The sequence below is a fragment of the Cherax quadricarinatus genome, chromosome 69 (genome assembly GCF_038502225.1).
Source record: "Cherax quadricarinatus isolate ZL_2023a chromosome 69, ASM3850222v1, whole genome shotgun sequence".
Taxonomy (NCBI): Eukaryota; Metazoa; Arthropoda; class Malacostraca; order Decapoda; family Parastacidae; genus Cherax; species Cherax quadricarinatus.
In genome coordinates, this window is record NC_091360.1 from 15,749,285 (window position 1) to 15,772,462 (window position 23,178).

The following is a 23,178-nucleotide window of genomic DNA, read 5'->3' on the forward strand; positions in this document are numbered from 1 at the left end:
GATAAACTTATTAAATTAAAATTTAAAGAAACAACATTGAACTCTTGGGAAAAATAGACACAAATGCATTATGTGAGACTTTATTGACAACGTTTCGACCACACAGTGAACTTTATCAGGTTACAAGCAGATCTGATGTAAATTATTTAGACAGCCGATAAGCTGAAGAATAAACACTTTTGCAATTATAATTCTCTAGAATTATTGTGTGATGAATCCTGAACAATTTCGTCACAAAGAGGTTTTTCTCGATCACATGAAAGCTCAGGGGTCCTTATAACACCTAAAAACAACTTTTCATGTGGTAAAAAATCTACCCCAGAAAGCTTCCTTCCCTGTCTCTTGCTTGAGTCATTATGTCAGCATAGTTGCTGATCCCTTATATGTGTTATATAGAATAGCTGAGTATCATAGTACCATCCATGTGTTTATATAGAAGATCCCTTAGGCCTGTGACTGTATGACGTCACGGGATGCTCCATGAGTGAGCGAGACGAGCTACCTCGTTCTCACTTGACGCATAGGCATAGAAGAAGGCAGAACACGGCAGGCTGGGCTCCATCTCCCATTACCACAGTCTGACAATATAGCGTTACCATCCAACAAGTGAGTTTACCTTATCCATCAATCTCCTACCGAACCCCACACGACAAATTGGTGGCAACGGAGGGCCTGTAATTCTGACGATTACAGTGATTTCTGGAGATAAATTTCTACTGAGACTGTCGCCATCTCCTGACGCCAGGCCGACCTAGCCAGCCAGCTACCTCAAGCCAGCTACCCCTGCAAGTGTCTACCAGCCTCTACAATATTCACTGGTCAGTCTCCTTGTATTAGTGTTTATCTGCTTATTTGCATCACTCCCGAGGGGTTGACCTGAGTTTGCAAAATAAGCCAGCAACCAGTCTGTGGTGAGGGAGTCAGTCAGGCTAGCCTACTTCATCCAGCTTTTGCCTGCCAAGCCAGTTTTCCACCCCTCCTGTGCTCATCGTTAGAAGTTGTCAAAACATTCTGTGAGAAGGGTTAAGATAAGCCAAGCCAGCCAGCAACTAACCCAGGTGACTAACCCAAGTGACTAAACCAGTACTCAAGCAAACCACGTGGGTACAGTCTCATCGCTTTGTGCTTCAAGCTCCAAGCCATTCTGAGTGCTTTTTCATCCCTGTGGTGTTGTGGTATTTTGTGGGTTTGTTTTTAAGCCAGTCGGCTTAGAAATATCTTTGCGCCAGTGAGGGTGTCCCCAGTGAGGCTTATGCCATTCATCCCATAGGCCCACTCACCACACGGTCTTGTCCCTGCCCGGCCCCAGCCGCCTCACTCAGCCACTCACCCACTCACCCAACCACGACCACTGTTTGTAGTCTTACTACGGGTACTAGTACCATATTTTAAGGACCACATAGGGGTCAAGAGCTAGAGTGTGTCTTTTGTCATCGGCACCACCATTAAAAGCCTCCTGTGTGAGTCTATCGTCGGTGTAAGCACAATTCTATGATCACGTGTGCAGAGGACAGTAGCCAGCCGCAAGACGACATAAACATCCTCCACCACCATCCACCAGCATCAACCTAATTCTTCACCAAGTCGCTACAGTAATAATATTTTTCATAGAGACATTTGCGAGTGTTGAGACATTTCAAACCATACCCCCGGCCGGGATTGATCCCGCGGTCATAGTGTCATTACGATTTCTTGAGTCACATTGAGACATTTCGTTTTGTTTCCAGTGATTTTTCTTAGTGACATTAAGTGACTCTCGATTGGACTCAGTATTTATTATATACTGTTTGCAATATTTTTATCTTCTTAATTCAGTGTTAATTTTCGTGCTATTATTTTATGCCTGTTGTGTTGTGCTTCTTTTTTTTATACACTTGAAGTAAGTACCTTAGTGTTTTTCCTTTGTTGTGTGTGCAACACATATAAGCAGTATAGAACTTGTGTTTCCACTTCAGAATCACCTTGTGTTCATAGTATCCCAGTGAAGTAATTCAGTAATTTATTACCTTGTATTCTGCATCACAACTCAGTGTTGTCTGTTACATTTTTATCCTAGCATTTGTGTATTCTTGCCAGTTTATTACATTTTTCTTTGTGTGTTGAACATTTTTTGTGTTAATTCTTTTATTTAGCCAGTGTCTAATTTGTCTTATCTCCACAGACAATAGTGCCATTGTTTTGTGCAAGCAAGAAATTATTTTCCAAATTTTTCACACATCATGTTTCATAGCAAGAAAATTCTAGTATTGTGTTTATATTGATGTGTTGTGTTCTGCATCACTGTAAGTGTTCAAACCCTTTTTTGTTCTGCGTTTTTGCATCAATTAATTTTTCATGTTTCATTGAACAAATTCACTCTTAGTGCAATTTTTAAGTTGTTCATTTAAAGTAAATTGTTCTTTTGCTTGTTAAGTAAGTGTTGCTTGAGCTGCAGTTAAGAGTTAAAGTGTTCCCTCAGCTCATTCCTTGCTGTATTTTTTTTTTAATCTTGTGAACTGTATTTTCTTGTGTGTGTAATATTTTTTTATTATTGCACATTGACTCATTTTGCAATAATTCTTGTGCACGCATAGTGTTGTCATTCAAATTTTTCTTGCAGAAATTTTAGTAGTGTTGTGCAGTACGCTTGATTAGCAATTGTTATTTGCAGTATTGCTACAGTTTATTTCAGTGCAGTTTCTTATGCTCTGTTTTGTGCATAATATTTTATTCTTTGTGTGCCATATTCTTTTCTTTTAGTGAATTGTTTCCCAGTTTGTTTAAATTTTGCACAAGCTTTATTGAGTCCAATTTAACATTTTTTGATTGATTCATCATTTTATTGTTGAATTTCCCTATTGCACTGAGAGTAAAGACAACTCACTGTGCTATTCATTCAATTTTAAAGTAAAATTTGAGTAAATTAGATTTGAGTAAATTACAAGTTCTCTTGATTTTCAAAGTGTTGTTTATTCAGTTGAGTATTTTCTTGTGTGAGTTTCCTTGCTTTCTGTGTGTCCTGTCAATTTTTAATTACTTATGCAGAATAGTTAAGCATTTTCTTTCCATTTAAGCTTATTGTGTCATTCTCTCTATTTTTCTTGCCTTTATGCCCTTGAGTAAGTTCACTGAGAAGATGTTCCAGTCGCTTTTGAAAGTTCACTTAGTGTATCATGCCAGTCAAAGTCAATATGAATCAGTCCATAGTACCAATATTCCCTTACTGACTGAAAGACAATACCTAGCCCTTGAGCAATGTGTTTGTTCTCACAGCTTGTATCTGAGATTTGTTAAAGTGCTGCAAAATGTGAAGTTCAGATTAAGTTTCTATAGATCCGTGAATTACTTATTAATATAGCCGAGCGGTCAGGCACTAGTAATACTGTCACTCCTGTCTGGACTCCAGCCACAATATCGTGCATGCAGGATAGTGCTGAGACTACTTTCCTTGCTTCAAGCACTCGTTCCTTCCCAGGGGATGCTTTGAGAAGAACTTTACTTGCAACAAGTTATGCCATCTCTTGCTGATGCCACAAGCCATTGCAGAAAGACGTTTCTGTGGCTAGTGTATTCACTTGAGTGTTATTGTTGTCCCTTGTGTTCCAGATTGTGATCCCATCCTCGTTGACAGTAATCAGTGCAATGTAAGAAGTTCTTTCTCAAGTAACTTTCACATGTTGTTAACATTTGTAAGTGTAGTTTCGTTATAGTTGATACCTCACGTCACTGTGTGCGACTCAGATTGAATAACAGCATTGTTCGCCGTGTTCATTTCTTTTCCCCTGTGCTTGCAGTGAGAGATAGTAGATTCGTTCTCCCTTGCTCTTATTGTGTGTTATAGCGTTATTTTTTTCAATCGGGGAGAGTCATCCACTCCACCGAGTTTGTTCATTCCTCCAGTAAGAAAGAGCCAATCCCTTGTGTTCTGGTGATTCGATTCCTGCTCCAGGAAGATCTTATTCTGACTGTGAAGCCACCAGCACCCATTAGTGACCTTGTAATGAGCCAAGAATTACTGTATCGAACAGTCGAGTTGAGTACTCCTAGCAGAAGAGTTAGTAATTCCACAGTCACTAGTGAATGTAGCTGTATCTTTTGTAGATACTCGTTCAGATCGTCCATGTAGCTGTATCTTTTGTAGATACTCGTTCAGATCGTCCTCAGTCAAGGTATGTGTTAGCCATTGCAGAGGAATTCGATCCTCCCAGAGATGATAACCATTCTGCATATGTAAACCTCACCCTCGCAGAATTGGGTTTAAATGTACATAGTCTGTATAATTAGATGTCAGAGATGAAGGAAATTGTCAACTGTGTGCTTTGTTATTAACTGATCAGTTTTTCAGATTTTTTTTTTTTCGTGTTCACGTTCCCTCCGTATTCTGAGAATTTGACAGTAATGATCTGAGTGTGCACCAGATGCCTTTGCTGTTGATTTCACCTTGTATATACATATATTTATTTCCTCAGAATCCATAGAGTGCATGAATACAGATCGATCGATCAATTCCATCCCATATTGTACCATGATTTGTTCTTATAGTTTGTAATGCATTACGTTAAAAGTGATCGTTAACACCCATTACGTAAAACTCATTTTGTTAACATCCATTATGATACCATTCATTAGTTCTAAGTTATATATGAATTTGTTATTGTATAGAATCAGCCCAGAACCACCTGCCTGTTCAGCCTATAGCATAGTAGTGTATGTCGAGACGACATACGTAACATGATCGAGCTGTCAGCATAGTTGCTGATCCCTTATATGTGTTATATAGAATAGCTGAGTATCATAGTACCATCCATGTGTTTATATAGAAGATCCCTTAGGCCTGTGACTGTATGACATCACGGGATGCTCCATGAGTGAGCGAGACGAGCTACCTCATTCTCACTCGACGCACAGGCATAGAAGAAGGCAGAACATGGCAGGCTGGGCTCCATCTCCCATTACCACAGTCTGACAATATAGCGTTACCATCCAACAAGTGAGTTTACCTTATCCATCAATCTCCTACCAAACCCCACACAACAATTATAACTATTTTCAAAGCAGTAATTTAAGTTTCCCCTGACAAATTGCTCTCCCTGCATCCCCTTTTCCATTATTTTTAACAACTTAAACTACTAAATGTAACAATCAGCAGACACGACCCGAGTATCTAAGTTAAACCACATCTCACATACTTTATTTCCTACAAATGCCCACATTTACTTTTAATATAAAAATTAGTGTACTACAGCAATAACTTCCCCTCAACTGAACTAGCTAATGCTTCTGCCCCTTCTTGTGATAAATACATCTTAGTCTCTGGCATATGTTAATCCTGCCTCTAAAGTAGTCCAAATTATCACTAAATGGTACTGCAATGTCCATACAGTATTTGTTCAGCCAGCAACTAGACAACCAATTATTGGGAACAACACTGCCATATGACAAATATACTTCCCACTCTTTCTAATCAAAACTTTTGCTATTCTATACCTGTTAAGCAGGTCCTCTCTCCTACGCATCCCAACATCATTACCTCTAGCACTGCTTCAGATAATAGGGTTGCTCCTTCAATCAGTACGAGGTGAAACGACACAAGCACAAGAAAAAAAATTTATTGGGCATGTTTTGCTCTACATTGAGCTTCATCATATGTTAGGTGCTACAGATATGGGTAGTGCAGCACTGCTGTCGTTCTACTGCTACATTATTTAGGTTTAACCCATTAGATGACAGGCCAGGATTTCCCATGTAAGATAATGTGGTATCAAAGGTTTTGCTAAGCTGAAGGCACGTTGGTTCACTAGTGTGTTGTGCTGATGGTTAATACCAGGCACTGTCATCGTGATCTGTGTCCTTTCCACCCTGAATTTGCATGTTTCTTCCAGTTATTGACGCCTATGTTTTGAGTCATACAAGCAAACTGTTGTTCCAAAATTTTGATGTTGAAGTTACGTGATATTTCTCCAGGATATTGTTTTTTACTGCATAGTCATGGAATAGTGAATACACTCATTCGTTAGCACAGATTTATGATTGTTTATTGTTCATGCCCCAATTTTCGTGAATATTTGCATAGGTAAAAAACATACTCTGTGTGACTTGGCAAAGATCAACCATAAGCGGAACGTATACCCAATGTTTATTTGTGTATGTGTGTACTCACCTAGTTGTGGTTACAGGGGTCGAGTCACAGCTCCTAGCCCCGTCTCTTCACTGTCGCTACTAGGTCACTCTCCATGCTCCATGACCTTTAGCATACCTTTTCTTTAAGCTATGTATGGATCTTGCCTCCACTACATCACTTTCCAGACTATTCCACTTTCTGACAACTCTATGACTGAAGAAACACTTCCTAATATCCCCGTGACTCATCTGAATCTTCGACTTCCAATTGAAACGCCTTGTTGCTGTGTCCCATCTCTGGAACATCCTGTCTCTGTCCTGGTCGATTCCTCTCAGTATTTTATGTTGTTATCTTATCCCGCCTATCTCTCCTGTCCTCCAGTGTCTCCAGGTCGATTTCCCTTAACCTCTTCTCGTAGGACATGCCCCTCTCCTTGCAAACCTTTTCACTTCCTCTAATTTCCTTACGTGCTTGGCTAGGTGTGGGTTCCAAACAGGTGCTGCATATTTCAATATGGGCCAGACGTACACGGTGGACAGGGTCCTTAAATTCTTTACTGAGATGTCATAGGTTTTCTAGGCGCCCATATGCTGCGGTCTTTTTTGCCCTTCAGCAATCTTCATTACTTTACAGTTGGTGGAGTTGAACTCTAGGAGCCAGTTTCTGGACCAGACCTCTAGCCTGTCCAGATCCCTTTGTAGTTCTGACCGGTCCTCCTCCGATTGAATTCTTCTCATTAACTTCACATTGTCTGCAACCAGGGACACTTCTGAGTCTATTCTTTCCGGCATGTTGTTCATATATACCACAAACGGCACTGGTCCTAGGACTGACCCCTGGGAAACCCCGCTCGTCATAGGCGCCCACTCTGACACCTCGCCACGTACCATGACTCACTGATATCTTTTTGTCAGGTATTCTCTCATCCATTGCAATGCCTTCCCTGTTATACCTGCCTGGTTCTCCAGCGTTCTTGTGTGGTACTGTCATAAGCCCTCTTACAGTCCAAGAGAACGCAGTCTACCACCCCACTGTCTCTCTCTCTCTCTCTCTCTCTTTGTCTTACTGCTGTCACCCTGTCATAGAACTCCAGTAGGTTTGTGACAGGATTTACCGTCCCTGGATAAACAGACCAGCGGCAGCGGCAGCGGCACCGGCAAAAGGAACCTTGTCCTCCATTTTTACTTCTACCTGAGGTTCCCAGCAGCCCTGTGATGGCCTAATCAAGACCCACATAACACAAACATGTGTGGATACCCAGAATGATATAAATCAACTGCAGAAATCACCCAAAAGTACACAAATTACCAACTAATAGGACTTGTATTACCACCTTCTACCCCGCTGCCACTGAAGTGATACTCCACACCATTCACCCATCGCCTACTATTCACCCGAAGCCATAGCCAATGGACAAGGGTCAGAGCAATAAAAGAAGATCCAGTAACCAGCTAAGGACTCCTAACATCAAAGGTGAGACCAGTAATACCACGAGGAAAACTACTGGTACTGTCAGCCAGGACACAACCCTCATCACCCACCGGCATCACCGCAACACACGACAAACAACAACAAACATGGCCGCCGTCACAGTCCAAGATAACTCCTTCCTAGGATTTGATGTCAAGAAGATCACCGACCCAGAAATAGCTAAACTCCTTACGATTCAGAACCAAACGATCACCAAACTAACCCAGGAAATGCAGGAGCTAAAAGCTTGCAATGCACAGTACCTCAGCAAGATCACTGCTCTAGAACATAAACTAGACACTCTGGAACAACAAAGCAACACCCACACCCAGTCCCTAGACACCATCAACACTCTAAAAGACCAAGTCACCCTACTTACTACCAACATTATAGAGGAAAGATCAAGAGTGGACCAACAACTTGCCAATGTCATCACCAACTTCCAAGACCATAATGACCAACAGCAGCTATCTGATGCTGTTGTAGTTAACAGCAAACATCTCTCACCCACAGTCACCCAAGAAACCTGCATGGAGACCACCCTACAGCTTATCAAGGACCACCTTCGCCTTAACATACGTAGTGATGACCTAAAGGATTGCAAACTGATGGGCTACCAAGCGGGTAAAAAAACAGTGCTGATAAAATTCCGAACTAGCCTACAAAGAAACAACCTACTAAAAACATCTATTTCTATGAAAACTGATGTTTACGTCAATGATGCCTTAGCAAAAGAAGACAAAACCTTCTTTATCGGCTAAGAAAATTACGCTATGCCCAAAAAATCCACCAGTGCTTTGTGAGGGACGGAAAAATCGCAGTTAGGAAACAGCCCACTGGGAAGAGATACTTCATCTCTACAGAACATAACCTTAAAACATTCCTAAGTGAGGCTGGATTAACAGAATCAGAGTAAAGTGCAGATAATACCCACAGTCCACCGTTAGTGTTATACTGTCATAAATTTGTGTCCCCCTAAATCTCCAATACCCCAACTACTTTTGAATGTCACTGTTGTATTCAGTGACCATTCTACCTCATAGTCTTAATTGTTTTTAATATCTACAGAATCTGTCTCCTTTTTTATATCTTACCACATCACTGTTCTTTCTTATTTTATTTGAACCTAGTCATAACTTGTCCTCAATTATTCTACCTCACTTTAAGAAATACTCTGTTGCCCAATTTTATTTTAAAATCTCTATTATTGCCCAATTTTACTTTAAACTATATTGACTAATCTTATTGTAAACTTTTATTATTGCCCATTTTTATTCTATACTTTAGTGCCCAACCTTATTGCAAACTTTTCATCTTATTATTGCACTATTCTAATCTAGAGTTAATTACCCAGTCTTAAATAACAAAAAAGGCACAATACCGTGACTGGAACGATACACAAATAACCCGCGCATAAAAGAGAGAAGCTTACGACGACGTTTCGGTCCGACTTGGACCATTGACAAAGTCACACTAACCAGAGGGGGAGCAGGACGGCTATATATAGGCAGGAAGAGGTGGTGGTAGTAGTGGTGGTAGTAGTAGTAGTAGTAGTAGTAGTAGTAGTAGTAGTAGTAGTAGTAGTACAAGAATTGTATATAATACCGACAAGATGAAATTAAGACACATGCACAACACCCGGGCATCCCCATCGTAGACGCCTCGCCATCCAGCCAGCCACTGGACGGCGAAACGTCCACAACAAAGACAACCAGACGCCGCACATGTGTCTTAATTTCATCAGTAGTTGTAGTAGTAGTAGTAGTAGAAGAAGAAGAGGTAGTAGTAGTGGTAGTGGTAGAAGTGGGAAATAAGGAAGACGAGCCAGTAAATACAAAGGAAGGGGAGCATTGCAAGAACACCCGTGACTTAACCTGAATCCTCATTTTTTCTCTTTTCTTTTTTCTTTTTTCTTCTTCCTCTTCCCCTTTCCTCTTTCCTTTTCTCCTCTGTTGTCTTTCTCTCTCCTGTCTCGTGTTTCTGTTCCTTCTTCATTTATTTCACCACTTCCCCTTTCACGCACGTCGGTGCGCTTGCTCTCCCTCTGTGGGTTTCTAGCTCTCTTGCAGTGCTCCTCTTCCTTTGTATTTGACTGGCTCGTCTTCCTTATTTCCCACTTCTACCACTACCACTACTACTACCTCTTCTTCTTCTACTACTACTACTACTACAACTGCTGATGAAATTAAGACACATGTGCGGCGTCTGGTTGTCTTTGTTGTGGACGTTTCGCCGTCCAGTGGCTGGCTGGATGGCGAGGCGTCTACGATGGGGATGCCCGGGTGTTGTGCATGTGTCTTAATTTCATCTTGTCGGTATTATATACAATTCTTGTACTACTACTACTACTACTACTACTACTACTACTACTACTACTACTACTACCACCACTACTACCACCACCTCTTCCTGCCTATATATAGCCGTCCTGCTCCCCCTCTGGTTAGTGTGACTTTGTCAATGGTCCAAGCCGGACCGAAACGTCGTCGTAAGCTTCTCTCTTTTATGTGCGGGTTATTTGTGTACCCATTCTTCACTTGCCCAGTTTTACTTTATACTTTATTGCCCTATTTATTTTAAACTTTTATTATTGCCCTTTTTTATTTGTAAAGCTTATTACCCAATTTTATTATAAACTTTTTATAATTGCTCTATTATATTTCAAACTTTATCACCCAACTTTATTTTACTTTTCTTAACCTTTTGTAACCAAATTTTTTTTTAAACTAGTATTTTCACCTACAACTTTTATATTATCTTGTCTACCATCTTACTAGCATATTATAACCAAGTTATTGCCATTTTTATTTTTATTAGTGTTTTTATTATTCTTTTGCTACCTTAACTTGTGTATTTTATCTTGTCAATTTAAATCTAGTTATACTCTAGTTCTTGTCCTTGTTATACTCTAGTTCTTGCCCAAAATGCCTAGCCATGCTAGGTGTTCTAGTAGTACACTCTGTAATTATTATTTTACTACATGTAAACCACACAATAACCAAATTCTGTAAACTCAGCATTGTAATCCTTATAGAGAATAAACTTTTGAATTTGAATTTGTAAACAACTTACATAAGACCTTAGTGCAATTACAGTTGAGTCTTGTGTCATTTTTATATTATTAGATTAAACCTAGTTGTACTATAGCTCATTCTAGCTCAATACATAGACTATACAAAAGTCATTATATTAGACCTTAGTGCAATTACAAGTGAGAGTCTTGTGCTATTTTTAATTTGTATTTTTATATTATTAGTTTATACCTAGTTGTACTTTAGCTCATTCTAGCACAACACATAGACAACATCAACTCCATTATGTGTATTAGTGACTATACTCTATATGACCAAAATGCTTTAGCTATATACTTGTCCAAACTTCCCACCACTACAGATATCAGTACAAGAACTCAACACACAACTCAGGATATAAATAACCACAATTTAAACCTAGAAGATGACTGATCACATTGAATCTGTCTCATGTCCCACCATTATTGTACAAGCGAGTGGCCCATGTCCTTTCGCATGCCATTTCATTTCTTTTTAACAAGTCACTAGAAACTAGCACATTCCCGAAACTACTCAAGACAGCAAGGGTTACACCAATACATAAAGGTGGTGACCCTACAAATTTAAACAACTATAGGTCAATATCAAACTTACCATTGCTATCCAAAATCTTTGAGAAACTCATGCACAGGAGACTATATTCATTTATAACGGCACAAAACATACTCAACCCCTGCCAATTTGGATTCAGGAAAAATAAAAGCACTAATGATGCAATCATAAAAATGCTAGATCTGCTTTACACAGCATTGGAAAATAAGGAATATCCACTAGGAATTTTTATTGACCTAAGAAAAGCTTTTGACACAGTAACTTGACCAGTATGGTATAAGAGGCCATGCGCTTGCATATTTCAAATCCTACCTTACTAATAGGCATCAGTATGTCATCATTAAAGACACAGCATCATCAACATGGCCACATGATACTGGAGTTCCACAGGGAAGTGTCCTTGGTCCCCTGCTCTTCCTCATATACATCAATGATCTTCCAAACGTATCCCAACACCTGAACCCCATTCTCTTTGCTGACGACACGACTTACGTTATCTCTCACCCTAATCTTGCCACCCTCAACACCATTGTTAACAAGGAGCTGCTCAAAATATCGACTTGGATGACAGCCAATAAACTTATGCTTAACACTGACAAAACCTACTATAATATGTTTGGTAGCAGAGCAGGAGTTGCACAAATTAACATTAAGATCGACAACACTCTAATTGCCAGACATAATGAGGGCAAATTCCTAGGCCTATACCTCGACAACAACCTGAATTTCAGCACCCATATCCAACACATAACCAAAAAAGTATCCAAAATGGTTGGGATCCTCTCCAAGATACGATACTACGTGCCGCAAAACGCCCTTCTCACACTATTCCACTCACTTATTTATCCATACCTCACCTATGCTATTTGTGCTTGGGGATCAACTGCAGCAACACACCTAAAGCCAATAATAACCTAACAAAAAGCTGCAGCAAGAATAATCACTAAATCCCATCCCTGGCAACACCCCCCCCACTTTTCATAGATCTAAACTTACTCCCTGTTCAGTACATCCACACTTACTACTGTGCAATCTACATCTACAAGACCTTAAATTCCAATATTAACCTTGACCTAAAATGCTTTCTTGATAGTTGTGACAAAACCCACAGGCATAACACCAGACACAAACATCTCTATGACATTCCCCGTGTCCGACTAAACCTTTACAAAAATTCAATGTATGTCAAAGGCCCTAAAATCTGGAACACCCTACCTGAAAACTCTAGAACTGCAGACACATTCATCACCTTCAAAACTATCTAGAAAACATCTCATCTCCCTGATACACCCCGTCAACTAATTACATGAATACCACCTGGTGGTTCACATTTACACTCACCCATTTGACCATAAACACAGTAATATCAATCTTAATCTTAAAATAATGAATCCAAACTAGTCATAAGTTGGCCTGTGATACTCCAATACTGAAACTATGTATTGTGTCAAAACAAAATCATTCACATTGCTAAACTCACAAACTAGTATTTAGTCACTTAGCCATAATATCAACTTACCTCATAATTTGTATTATTTTAAAGTTAAAAATTAATCTAAGTCTGCCCGAAATGCCTAGCCATGCTAGGTGTTCTAGTGGCCCCCTCTGTAATTAGTATTTTACTACATGTAAACCACACAATAACCAAATTCTGTAAACTCAGCATTGTAATCCTTATAGAGAATAAACTTGATTTGATTTAATTTGATTTGATTTGATTTCTAGGTGCTCCACCACTCTTCTGATAATCTTGTCCATGACTTTGCATAATATATACATCAGTGACACTTGTCTGTAGTTTAATGCTTCGTGTCTGTCTCCTTCTTTTAAAAATTGGGACTACATTTGCTGTCTTCCATACCTCAGGTAGTCGCCCTGTTTGGATAGTGTTGAAGATTGTTGTTAGTGGTACACAGAGTGCCTCTGCTCACTCTCTCATGACCATTGGGGAGATTTTATCCGGCTCCATCGTCTTTGACGTATCTAACTCACTTAGCAGCCTCTTCACGTCCTCCTCGGTTGTATGCATTGTGTCCAGCACTTGGTGGTGTACCCCACCTTTCCGTCTTTCTGGAGTCCCTTCTGTCTCCTCTGTGAATACTTTGATTCTCATGTTGAGCTCCTCACATACTTCTTGATCGTTTCTTGTGATCTTCCCTCCTTCCTTCCTCAGCCTGATTACCTGGTCCTTGAGTGTTGTTTTCCTCCTGATGTGGCTGTGCAACAGCTTCGGGTCAGATCTGGCTTTCGTTGCTGTCATTTTGGTATTGTCGTTGGGTCTCCCTCTTTACCTGAGCATATTCATTTCTGGCTCTACGACTGATCTCCTTATTCTCCTGGGTCCTTCGCCTTTTATACTTCCATTCTCTAGCACACTTGGTTTTGGCCTCTCTACACCTTTGAGTAAACCAAGGGCTCGTCCTGGCCTTCTAGATATTTCTGTTTCCCTTGGGTGCAAGCCTCTCCTCAGCTTCCTTGCATATTGTTGTCACATATTCCATCATCTCATTTACTGATCTTTCTGCCAGTTTTCTGTCCCACTGAACCTCGTGTAGGAAATTCCTAATGCCTGTGTAGTCACCTCTCTTGTAGTTTGGCTTCATTCATCCTGTCCTCCCTGTTTCCCTCTCTACTTGTAACTCTACTATGTACTCGATGCTCAAAACCATGTGGTCGCTGGCTCCGAGGGGCCTTTCATATCTGATGTCCTCAATATCTGCACCACTCAAGGCGAATGCTAGGTCCAGTCTTGCTGGTTTTGTGTGTGTGTGTGTGTGTGTGTGTGTGTGTGTGTGTGTGTGTGTGTGTGTGTGTGTATGAGAGAGAGAGAGAGAGAGAGAGAGAGAGAGAGAGAGAGAGAGAGAATAAATGAGTTAATTTCTCACATAGTAAGAAATCGTTACTGATAAAATCACTACCTCCCGGTGAGTTCAGTCTTGCACTAATGAAGTGAAGAGTCCCTACCTACCTTGTTACTCCTCCTGTGACTAATCCCAAATTATCTACATTATTATTATCTTGTATCTTTGCAGACGGCAAAGATACGAAATCGTTCAATAACATAGAGAAACATTCAGTCACTCCTACAGTAGTGATTAGGACTCTTGGTTCAACATTGGCAAACTTTCCTCAAGTCTGGTTGCTCACAGTTCTCACCGTGTCTCTTACTTGCAAACTTGTTAATCTGTACATTGTGTACATACATTGTTCATGTACTTGTGCACTTATTGGTGAAGGAATATGAGTATTTACTAACTGGTGAGTTTTGTGCATTCCTCATTCCTACCTGGGTTATAGTTCTACGAGCAGGTGTACAGGCCACTTGACTACACCTGTGTTTGTATTGCCCAGAAAGTGGCAGAAGTAATGACCCTTTTGAGCCGAGGTTTACAGTTTACGACCCTTCTGAGGAAAGATATATGAAGCTCCTGAGGCAAGGAGTAAGAACCTGAACCAAGGTAAATGAACCTTCTGAACAAAGGTTCATAACCTTCTGAACCAAGATATATGAACCTTCTGAACAAAGGTTCACGAACCTTTTGAACCAAGATATATGAACCTTCTGAAGAAAGGTTCATGAACCTTTTGAACCAAGATATATGAATCTTCTGAAAAAAGGTTCACAAACCTTTTGAACCAAGATATATGAACCTTCTGAACCAAGATATATGTGAATCATCTGAACCAAGATATATAAACCTTCTGAACCAAGCTATATACATCTGAACCAAAGCATATGAACCTTCTGAACCAAGGTATACAAATCTTCCAAACCAAGGTATATGGAGGTTCTGAACCAAGGAATATATACCTGAACCAAAGGATATGAACCTTCTGAACCAAGATATATATGAACCATCTGAACGAAGATATATATGTAACATCTGAACCAAGATATATAAACCTTCTGAACCAAGGTGTATATATACCTGAGCCAAGGCATATGAACCTTCTGAACCAAGGTATACAAACCTTCCAGTAGGTTCGTGAACCAGGGTTCACGAACCTACTGAGCCAAAGCATATGAACTTTCTGAACCAAGGTATATGAACCTTCCGAACCAAGGTATATGAACCTACTGAACCAAGACATATGAACCTATTGAATCAAGGCATATGAACCTTCTGAACCAAGGTATATGAACCTTATGAACCACACTATAAGATACAGGATCGTACTGGTGTAATACATAAACGTGATTCCGGGGTTCAAGATGAAAAAATAGTTCTGGCATTTCTTTGGGGAGTTGATCTGGATAGTGATAAGCAGGAGTGTATAGGAATGGTTTTGATTATGTAGGGGTGGGTTGTATTGTGTCGGGTGGGTTGTAGTGTGTAATGATAGGTTGTAGTGGGCAGGGTGAGTGGGTATGCACGGGTGACGGTGGGTATGACGGGAAAGTGGGAGTAAAGAGGATGTGTCAATATAACGGGAACTATATCTGCTGGTCATTCCTGCTCCACCTTCCAAACACAACGATCAGTTCCACCAGACTTTAATGCTGAAAGAATATCTTAATCTTATGATATTTAACCTTCCGCTGTCAGCCACGATATTTATCCCTGTCCTTGCCGGAGACAGCAAGAGTAATCCAAGATGATCTTGTACTGTTTATTAACCCAGGATAATCCATGAAAGCCAAGCAGTGGGGCTTAAATACCTTGATGTTATCATGGCTTCCCCCAGGATGCCATCCACAACAGTCGACATCGTAAGCGTTCATAATGTTGTGTTGTAGATTCGCCGCCATAATCGCTGGCCCAGGCCTTTTCTAAGAGGTGGTCCGGCCTTGGCTCCCTGTCGTGGGAGTGTCTCAGACCAATGTCTGCCTTGGTAGAAGGTACAAGTACCTCGTCTTATGGGACCAGCTGTCTCCAGGCCTAGCCCCATTCCCTGCTCCCACGGGGCTCGGAGAGAGAAGCTAGGCACCTTCGGCTGCCACAGACCCTATCCACACTGGGCTCAAAGGGTGTGGCAGCTGCATAGCAGCAGACGATGTCAGGAGGTGCAAAGGCAACAAACTCTACAGGATCCTTTTGGAGCCACACCCCAGCTTTGGGCATTAAGCCCGAGCGCTGGGGAAGCTCAAGAATGCCTCTTGCTGTGTGTATTGCTGCTGCTATTACTTCACTTGTCCGTTGCACTCCTAGCATTCATAAACAGTTATACTGTTGTATACAGAGATAAGCTTAACCCCACAAGGAAAGAAAGAGCAAGTTCAGTTCCTCGCACGAAGAGCTCCTTTCCGGCATCAAAACACTTACTTTCTTTGAGGGATATTTACAGTTAAGCGAAGTTCTGGAGACAGCAGGTGTGTCAGTACTTACCCGGGTATCGAAAACAGGTCTTTGTGGTTGACAGCTGAACTCTCTACCACGGACCTAGAAGCCATAATTATTATTGCACCATAATAATTGATGTATCATTATTGTTGTACCATATTATTATAATCATGGGGAAGCGCTAAACCGGTAGGATTATACAGCGCCTGGGGGAGTTGGAAGGTATTCAGGCTTAATTCAGGAAACTGGAGCACAGATCCAATTCCCTAGATCAAGAGCACCTCACCAGCGTAGCGTCCCTTGAGGGGTGTTGTACCATAATTATTGTACCATTATTTTTGTACCATAATTATTCTTTCCTCAAACCGGCCGTATCCCACCGAGGCAGGGTGACCCAAAAGGAAAAACGAAAGTTTCTCCTTTTAAATTTAGTAATATATACAGGAGAAGGGGTTACTAGCCCCTTGCTCCCGGCGTTTTAGTCGCCTCTTACAACACGCATGGCTTACGGAGGAAGAATTCTGTTCCACTTCCCCATGGAGATAAGTGGAAATTAACAAGAACAGAACTAGTAAGAAAACAGAGGTATGTATATATATGTATACTTGTACATGCATGTGTAGTGTAACCTAAGTGTAAGTAGAAGTAGCAAGACGTACCTTAAATCTTGCATGTTTATGAGACAGAAAAAAGACACCAGCAATCCTACCATCATTTAAAACAATTACAGGCTTCCGTTTTACACTCACTTGGTAGGACGGTAGTACCTCCCTGGGTGGTTGCTGTCTACCAGCCTACTACCACAGGACGGTAGTACCTCCCTTGGTGGTTGCTGTCTACCAGCCTACTACCACAGGACGGTAGTACCTCCCTGGATGGTTTCTGTCTTCCATCCTACTACCACAGGACGGTAGTACCTACCTGGTTGGTTGCTGTCTACTATCCTACTACTACAAGACAGTAGTACCTCCCTGGGTGGTTGCTGTCTACCACCCTACTACCACAAGACAGTAGTACCTCCCTGGGTGGTTGCTGTCTACCACCCTAATACTGCAAGACAGTAGTACTTCCCTGGGTGGTTGCTGTCTGCCAACCTAATACCACAAGACAGTAGTACCTCCCTGAGTGGTTGCTGTCTACCAACCTACTACCACAGAACGGTAGTACCTCCCTGAATGGTTGCTGTCTACCAACCTGTTACCACTGGACGGTAGTACCTCCCTGGGTGGTTGCTGTCTACCACCCTAATACCACAAGACAGTAGTACCTCCCTGGGTGGTTGCTGTCTACCAACCTACTACCTATTGTTGTACCATAATTATTAATGTACCATAATTATTAATGTACCATAATTATTAATGTACCATAATTATTAATGTACCATAATTATTAATGTACCATAATTATTAATGTACCATAATTATTAATGTACCATAATTATTAATGTACCATAATTATTAATGTACCATAATTATTAATGTACCATAATTATTAATGTACTATAATTATTAATGTACTATAATTATTAATGTACCATAATTATTAATGTACCATAATTATTAATGTAACATAATTATTAATGTACCATTGTTTCATAATTACACCAACGTTTCTCCTGAATTCTAAATTGATACTTTTTATGAAGAAGCGCTAAATCCGCATCGGTAATCCGATATCCTTAGGCTACCTGTAATAATGGCTAGTGAACTGAGATTTCTAAGCCACCAAATGGCATAGGAAACTTTAAGTTTAAAGTTGTGGAAGCCAGTACTTGGTCTCACCAACAATGTCTGACAATAATTTACACATTCTCTTCTATCATGTGAAAATCAACTCCCTCAAGACAACTCATTGTTTCATAAAACACTAAGTCCTTAAGCATGGTTGTAAATTCCTAAATTTACACTTACATTCACCTAAGTGACTTTGTGCAAAATTATTCATATAGTTATTGCCTTATTAATCTTCAGTTGGTCTTAAGTTTGCCAGAACTTGAGGCTAGGACTTTGGGTGGTTTCAAATTTAGGTTGGATAAGTACATGAGTGGGAGGGGTTGGATTTGAGTGGGACTTGCACATCGGAGCTTGTTTCTTGGGTGGCATTGAAAATTGGGTTGGGCAAATGTTTTGTTAGTGGGATGAATTGTAAAGGACCTGCCTAGTATGGGCCAGCGGGCCTGCTGCAGTGTTCCTCCTTTCTTATGTTCTTATGTATAACGGGGTTTTTGGCAGGTACACCCAAAGGTCATTCTCCTTTGTACAAACATTGTATCATGCTGAAATATCATCATTATTATTATTATTATTATTATTATTATTATTATTATTATTATTATTATTATTATTATTATTTGAAGACTCAATATTTCCAGTTGACATACGACCTTCTCAAGCTCATTTTTCTAATCGGGTTTGATATTAAATGATACAGATTAATGTATATATTATTGTGAGTGAGGTAGCCGGTGATAACCTGAACTACATATAACAATGTGACACTACACTAACAATCAGTTGTCTTATTTAAGATTTTAAGAGACGAAAATTGAATGTTTCACATTTCTGGAGTGTAAACTACTTCTTTTTTCCCGTGATTTATGCTTAATGTAATTTTCCCAATTTAATGGTTGGACATTAAGAAATAGTTTCGAGTTATTTCAGTTCGTTACGTTGTTTCAGCTATATTATTTCTAATAGATTTAAAAGTATTTATGCACAAGTTTATGTAATCCAATATAATGACACCACTTACATCGACATGATATAACTCAAAGCTTTCATAGCACTGGTAATGTAACTCCGATGTTACCTCTGTCCTGGTCCAATATAAATCATGTTGATGTATAGTTCATTTAATGTTTGACCTACCAGTTTGTGATGACTATGTAGGCCTGCAATAGTCTAAATGCTCAGTCCACAAAGAGATCTGATCTCAGGCTGGGATACGAAGGTGGAATCAGCCTCTAAATCTATCACACGTATGTCAGCAGTGTGGCGGAGGCGAGGGAGTGTACACTCCTACTTGTCCTTCGTAACACTGACCACTTGCCCGGCCTCCCTCCCTCTCTCACACCAACTTGGCAACCACTACACACTCACACTCACACAAGTTGATCTTATTTTTGCTAGGGTAAACCTTACTCTGTGTACAGCAGAATAAAATTACTCCTTATATTATTTTATTTTAATGATGACAAAATATGGATGAGTCGTGTCTAGGGATAATTTAAAAACAACATTTATATTACAACAGCAAGATGTAAATTATTTTAGCGTGTAAATTGGTTAAGCTGCCAGAAGCATAACAGAATCAATTATTGTAAATAGTTTTTAAGCCATTTGAAAATTGTTCCTTTGATAAAGTTTGCCAGAGTAACACCGGAAAATCCGTAATATGGTTTCCAGCTGTCTCTTTCGGCTCAATGGTAGTGAGCTCAGCTCACACACTGAGGGAAAGAGGTTCGCTTCCTGCCCCTGTTCACCCAGCAGTAAGTAGGCACCTGGATATTAGCGGACAGTTGTGTGGTCGCATCCTTGGGGAAGAGAATTAATGATCGCTTCGCGTTACGCGAAAAGGTATCCCCGTATCTCATAAACCCAGCCCCCTCTACTTCAATACACGCGAAAGGAATAGTGCAGTCTGGTCATAAAAATCTAAAGCAGAAAATAAAAATATGTATACGTCTTCGTATATAATGCATATATTTGTGCATGTATGTGTGCACATGTATGTATATTCATATGTAGGTGTTTTATGTTTGCATTTGTAGATGTACGATTTTGCATATGTACTTATATGGATATGTATGTGTGCATAAGTAGCATAGGTACATGTACATATGTTGTTTATGCGCTGACTCACTACCAGAGATGTGTAAGGATATATAAAAAAAAATTAAACAAACCTTTCAGTAGGAAAGAATCAGTCTAGGACAGCAGCACCGCGTCCTATATTAACAAGGTACTAGAGTAATTAGACCAACAACATTAGGTTTGACCGGGAAAAAACTCCTAACAAGCTTACTTTTCCAAGATTCGCCTGGAATGGCAGCCTTAAGAAAACAGTAAACGTTATCCAGAAGGCTCGTCCAAGATAGCCTTGAAATACATGATGGCCACCATTAAATTGTTTTCCGTGTTTTAAATGTAGACAAATCCACAGCTTTTCACACAAGGAATTCATTTATTTCCGCTATTAAAGTTTCAGATATTTCTATGACAAATAAACCTCTTCAAGGGGGCTCCTTGACGAGGCGAAGAGGCTTTTTGTCTGAGGAATTGGACCTTTCAGTCTTCCACCGACCGAATCTAATTACACCCTCCCCCATTCCTCCATTTCCTACTCCATCTTTCCCATCCCTCCTTTCTCATCATTTTCCTTTCCCATCCCTCCCCTCTCCATTCTTTCCTGTGTTTGGCCTTTGGGGTCTTTACCTCTGAAATTCTCGCTCCTACGTTAGGGAAACAGTCGTTATCCGTCACATTCCGATGAGGTCCTTGATGCTGGTGTTGTTTGCCGTGGAAACTGGATCATCTGGGGATGTCCCGATCCCCGAGTTCCAGGGAAGTAGTTGCTTACAGTGTCCTTCATGTGATGGGTGTATTTCTGAAGGCTACCTATAGGTTCCGGGAGGTGGTGGCTGAAGGAGGTGTGTCTTGTGGCAGGTTTCCAGCTGCCTTTTCTTTTGTCCACCGAGGTGGCTTGATGGACGTGACGTTACTACCCTGGATTGCTGGTTTACCGGCTTGAAGGGTAGGGTAGGACATCCCTTCGGCTGAAGCTCAACAGATGCAACATAATAATGCAACTTTTGAGCGGCATCAAGCTTAATGTGCTTGTGTATTTTAGGATATTCTTTCTTTTGTTTTTTTTGAATCTTTGGAATTACATTTATTCTGTGTAATATCCTAATTTACCATTTTATTGAAGCCCTTTAGATATTAGTTTCCTCGTGACGACTTGTGCATGCCTCTTCTGATTCACTGTATTCAATGCTAAAATTTAACTGTTCCAGTCGTGTGCACTGAGCTTGAGGGGGCTGGGGTTATGAAATACGGGGATGCCTTTATCGGCTCGCTCAGTGACAGAAATTAATTTAGCTATTATATGTAAGGGAAAGCGCAACTCCGTAGGGGTCACTTGGAGGCAATGGTAGGTTCCAAGTTCGAGCCAAGAAAGGGGAGAGTAGGTGCACCTCCTTGTATCAAGGAACTTACCTTGTGGGATATCGCAAAAGAAAATAGTTGGCTGGGTTTTGTTAGTTGCGAAAAGAGAGTTATCTTCACTTTATCAGAGTCTTCTTGTGAATTAGTCCACCTATCAGGACACAAAATGTTGCACATAGGTGACAAACATGGCTGACGTGTTTACACTTTTCCATGAAGTTTGTTGCAATATAAGGCATTGTTGCAACTATTTTCAAAGTTCGTTATTATTATTATAATAATCAAAACTAAGCGCTAAACCCACAAGGGTCATACAGCGCTGCTTTCAAAGTTCAGAGTAAAAATGTAACTCAAGTGAAACTCAAATTTTGGGATGAATGTGTTTCAGCAACACATCTCCGGTGTTGTTCAACCTGTTAGTAATTTTTTATTAATGAATGAAGTTTGTCTCAGTGAAAAATGTCAAAAATTCAGATAGTTTGCTTGATTTACTTCCTGTTATAACTTACAGTAGCCTAGAATGATAATTTTCATTTCATTGTTAACTGCGCCTAAATTACCAGTAAAAGAGAAGAGATATTCGGTATAGATTTTTGACTGATGTCACTTTAAAACTGAAATGTCATGTTATTAATTTCAGAATTTAGATGCTGAAGTTGTCACATGAGCCTCGCAGTGTCTTATTAGTTAACGTCTTTATGTAAGGCTACAAAAATCAGTCAGCTATAGAAGGCTAAATATAGAAAGTTGTCTCAGCTTGCAGACATCAGTTGTTTCAGAAACTAAACTTTTACTCAAAGGAAAAGAAATTATATTCTAATCATTAAATATTTATTTCCTTAATTAAATTCACCCACATCAATAACTGCAAAAATTACTCATTTTTAATTATTTTTCATATAAAACTTTAATCCAACAATAAACATATTCTAACACTCATTATTTCTCTAATAAACAGCTTAACAAAAGTAATTCTTTCAATTCTTGTAAATTTCTTAAAACATTATATTGGTGCAACTCTTCTAACTGTAAATGTAAATATTACATATATTAGCATTGTGATATGTTGAGATTGTCTCTCCTCTATTATTATAATCATAACTAAGAGCTAAACCCGTCAGGTTCATGCAGACACTCAAATATTCTTTTTATATGAGAAATGGGAGAGCAGATATATAAAAACCTGAGACTGGGTCTAAGGTTTCTAAATAAAACCGTAGTATCTAGTGTCAATTTCCCCAATGTCTTCACGCCCTAGTTCTGTCACGAAACTTGAGTCTATTTGGAGACCTTGTGGTGAATGTGCCCGTGGCAGCTGACCTCTAGCCAGAAGTTATGGGGGTGTGGAAGCTTTTATTAGAGGATTTAATGAGAATCCTTGGTCGGGACGAGCTGGAGGCTTTGTGAGGACTTTGTGACCACACTGTCAGGGACACAACTGAAGCTGTGTGTGACATCTTTGGACCTGGTGCCAGTAGTCTGGCTGGTCTTTTACGAGCAATCTACTAAGGACTATTTTATACTGTAATTACATATTT

At 40.0% G+C, this 23,178-nt stretch overlaps 1 protein-coding gene across 1 annotated transcript in view; it reads right to left on the bottom strand.

Annotated features, from left to right (window-relative positions):
- The window catches only part of LOC128701832 (apolipoprotein D), a 46,367-nt gene extending 26,818 nt beyond the window's left edge, over positions 1-19,549 (bottom strand). Inside the window, exon 1 of the mRNA XM_053795753.2 lies at positions 19,343-19,549. The gene's annotated coding sequence lies outside the window, so the exon portion shown is untranslated. The remainder of the gene's footprint in view (positions 1-19,342) is intronic.
- Positions 19,550-23,178: the final 3,629 nt, after the last annotated feature.